The sequence below is a fragment of the Clarias gariepinus genome, chromosome 13, assembly GCF_024256425.1.
Source record: "Clarias gariepinus isolate MV-2021 ecotype Netherlands chromosome 13, CGAR_prim_01v2, whole genome shotgun sequence".
In the NCBI taxonomy this organism is placed as follows: Eukaryota; Metazoa; Chordata; class Actinopteri; order Siluriformes; family Clariidae; genus Clarias; species Clarias gariepinus.
The window spans coordinates 24,360,562-24,365,216 of record NC_071112.1 but is presented as its reverse complement, the minus strand read 5'-3'; positions in this window follow the sequence as shown (position 1 = coordinate 24,365,216).

Here is a 4,655-nt window from a genome sequence, read left to right as displayed (position 1 = left end):
GCCACTATGTCCTTTAAGTACAGTATTTAATATGCCATATTTCATAAAGTTGAAGCAGAAGTTTGGTTATGGTGCACTATATGCACTTAAGTGTATCCTTTAATGCAAGAACCATTTATTCTGTACATTTTCGGTCATAACATTTAGGTCTGTACATTAGGCAAACTTCTTTTCAGAAGTCAGAGGGAGCTATACTTACAAGTGCACAGCACCTTGTCTATCTCATGGGACAGACCCAAGGCAGTACTCCTCACCATGGTGCACTCCTAAGCACGGCCACCAGGGTTATGACCCAGCCTTTTTGCAGCTCAGCATATTGTCTCTTCTGATGGCTAGTCATCAGGATATTGCCATGCTTGACACTACACTACAGGCTCCTAGTGCCGCACCAAGATTCAAGGGCTTTTTGTGAATACACCTATCAAAACACACAACTCAGTGACAGAGAGCCAAATTTGCATGTCACACTTCTATGTAGAAGCCCACCTTTATGCAGGGCTACTTTTTGACCCTAGCAGAGGTGTGGAGCGTACTGGGAGAGGTATGGAAAGTTATATACAGGGCTGGATATTATATTCTAGCAGCCTTCTTAGACTGTGTGGCTGGAAAACAAATTATACACTTCTTCAGATTCTACTTTTTTTTGGATATGTCTTCTGCACAGTGTGTTATCGTAATACTATTTTAACAAGCAAAAAGCTACGCCGACATAAGTATTTGGTTTCATGATAATTTGTCAGAGGGGAGGTCAAAAGCCCTGCTGTTCCCTGTTCTGTTTATCATTCAGAGGCTGCTGTAATTTCCTTTCTTGAGTGATTGAAGAACATAATGTCTAGATGGCTTAGACAGACATGGCCAATCAAGTAAAATGAGATTTGCCTACGACTTATTTTAACCACTTCTTTAATACATGGCTTGCTCACTTTTCATGACTAAAATACTGTTTTTTAAAATAACATTTTTGCATTATAACCATTTGCACTGTCTGAAAGAGAACTTCGTAGGTAAACAGTGAACGAACCCAAATGCAATTTCCATCCAGCTCCTGTTTTTATGTGGAAGCTGGAGAATGGAAAAGACATTCTAAGCCAAGACCTGCCTGAAAGACTTGCATGCAGAAAAACAGCAGTTGCAAGAAGAACAGAATGTGGGACACGAACAACATATAGGACTGTCCAGGCACATTCATGATCGTTTACTATTGGCTCCAAAGTTATATGATGTGTTAAATATTCTATTGTCTGGTCGGATTGCTTTTCAAGATCTGGTTGAGAAGTGTACCAGGACAGTCCTTCATAGTGATTAAATCAATGAACAAGCCTGCTTTTGGTAACATTGATTCATTGAGGAATCAGTGTGTCCTGGTGATGGATTTGTAGGGTACCCTGGGAACACTGGGCATGAGGCAGTGCTTTTCAAGTGCTTTTGTTCAACAATAAAGTATCTGCGGTCACCAACTCTGTTCCTTAGAGATTCACATTTCTTAGAGAATTCAAACTGAGCTCTAATCAATCACCCTTATTCCAGATTCTAACCCATAATTAATCACACTAACTCAGCCACAAATTACTTTCCCTAAATAATAAATTAGGGCTTGAAATTCATTCTTTAGGAATGTTACGCAATGTCGATGTACAAGCTTTCCTCCTGAGGAGTTTAGTGATTGTTTTTCATATATGTGTAATTATGAAAGCTTTATGATTTCCCTTTTTCTTTTTTTTTTTTAAACCGCAAACATCAACTGACAAGTGGGGAGGAGAGGCAGAGAAGAACATGAGTAATGAGGATATAGTTCAGAACACCTTTGGCTGTTTTGATATGGATATTTTCATCCCACGCTGCCCTGGAGGAAAAAATGGAACAGGAACATTTGACCATATCAGGTATTACAAACACACTATTCAAAGCCATATTAGATCTGTTGCAATTTTAAGATATCCTGCAAAGAGAGAGAGTAAAGACTATCCTTTATAACTTTCTGAGTACAAGCAATGAATCCAGGGCCCCCAGTGACATTAAGTGATTCAGCAGAAGCTAACTGCCTGTCCTCAGCCCTGTGTTTGCATGCCAGTAATTCTTCACGTGATCACATGGATCAGATCCCACTAAGTACTCTTCTCTGTTAAGCACAAGAGCTATGGAAACATTTCTCCAAATGTGTGACCATGTGTGATTGCCATTCTATAAAACTCTAGAGAGAATAGAAAACATATGAATGGCTGTGAGGAAAGCACCCTGACAAATTACAAACTTAAAGTTATAACAGGTAACAAATGTAACCACTATGTATGTGTGATCACAATGTGTCATTTATTATTTATTACCTTATTTTTTTCCTTCAGCTATCTTTTGCGGAATTCTAAGACATAAAGGATACTAGTTTCAACCACTAGAGGGAAAACTGCTGTACTGTAGATATGGGAATACAGTACTGTAATTGAATAAAGTGTACATTGAATCATAATTAGGGAAGACACCATAGAAAAGCACTAAAGCAAATACTTTGTAAAGCAAACACATTGCCACTGATATACAGCTGGGTGAAATTGAAAACTGGAAATGATGAGATAAGATCATTTACATTGTGTTAGCTATGTAACAATGTTGCGAGTATTTCTGTTGTTCATGCATTCAATACTTTTGAAGACTCAATTTTTAAATCAATATTTTTACTATTTGCCAAAGTTTATGAAAATATTTTATTTTTTTGAACTGCTCATTATTCTCAGTCTACCAAAGTACCAATTAGAATTAAAGATTTACTCAGAGATGAGTCTTCTCCAAACTGTTGGCACAAAAAGTGAGGCACATGATTGGCTAGAATGTCTTTGCGTGCTGTAGCATTGATCTCTTTTTACTGGCACTAAGATGCCCAAACCTGTTCCAGCGTGTCAATAAAGATTCATCTGTTATCAATACTGTGTATCCTGTGTCTGCGGGGTACCTGGAGCCTATCCCAGCGGACTTAGGGCATTAGACAGGGAACACCCTGGTACACACAATCACACAACTTTTCAAAGTTCTTTATTCTTTTTGTTTGTTTGTTTTTACCTATTTTTATTGTTCCAACAATTTTTACAGACCAAGAGATTAACAATCTGACTTCATAAAATATTTCATACTTTATGATTATCCCATACCAACTGAAGGCACATACTTTCCCAGAGGGAAAAGAATCTCTGCTCATAATTATGGTTGTTAGAATGGTATGTACCATTTTTGCCCTGAAATAATATGAAATGATCATTAGAACATATTTGACTTTTATTACATTTTAAATATAAATAAATCATGAGTTTTGTATATAAATATATGGTAGTTAGTCAAATAAAACCATTAATGTTACTATTTTGCATGCTTTATTGCAAACATGTAGTAATAATAAGTTTACTGCAAACCATTTTTTCTGTTCTTTTTTGTCTGTCTATAATTGTCTGGATTCCTTTAAAAAATAAAATGAGTATTTCTTGAGTATGTATAAATTTGTGTTGCTTATTGATTTATTTTTTTTACTTAGTTATTTCCCTCACTCTTTTACTAGAGCAACAAGAATTCCAGTTGGATTAGAAAGAAACAGACATTGTTTTCTATGTTTTAATCACTTTTGTAATTCACTGATTATGAAAACACCAAAACAGGTCTCCATAGAAGACTACATTTTTAAAAGGCTTTTATACAATCTATCAATACACATCCTTAAAAGACTATTATTCACACATAATTGATTAGGGTTCATTTATCATTATAGTGTGATGTGTATCAAGCAAGAGAGTGGATCTATATAAAAATAATATTTGGAATTCATATTTAGAACAAAAATAATCCAAAAGTAGTAATTGAATTTAAAAAAAAATTTTTTTTATGTAACCCCGTGTGACACACACAGTAGGGTCCCTGAAACAATCCTAAACTCAGGTTTCTGTCTATGTCAAGCTTTGCATATTTTCCCCATGTTTGCATGGTTTTTTTTGGGGATTTGCCAGTTTTCTCCAACCTCCAGGATAGATAGAGGTAAAGCAGTGTGCGAATGTGTGCATGATACCATATAATGGCCTTCTTTCTCATTCACTCCCCCCTCACATCTAATGTTCCCGGAACAGACTAGAGCCACTGCCTTTAGGGAATACCATTGCTACAAAGAACTGTATATCATCTGACAAATGTTCAGGTGGGTGGTACATGTCATATAACATCCACATAAATGCAAGGTTTCCCAGCAGAACATTGCCAACAGCCTGACATTGCCTCCACTTGCTTGCCCTTTTCCCCCTAACTAAGTGACGCACAGAAATCTGGCCATTTGCATGATGTTAACATGTGATTCATCATATTGGGCCACCTGCTTCAATTGCATGAAGGTCCAATTTTGATGCTTGCATGTGCATTTGTGGAATGCTTTTTGTTGTGGCCAGGATGCTGTTCTGACCAGGCTGCTGATATGCAGCTCCTTACGCTGCAAGCTGCAATGCACCATGTGTTCTGACATCCTCCATCATGGCCAATTAAATTGATTTTTAAGACCAGAGATCAGGCCAGATGGACTAGCCTTCGGTCCCCATGCCACTCAGTGAGTCTTGTGTGGCTGTAAACCTGTTGCCAGTTCATCAGCTGGCCTTTCTTGGACCACATTTTGGTAAGTACTTGCTGGGAACACC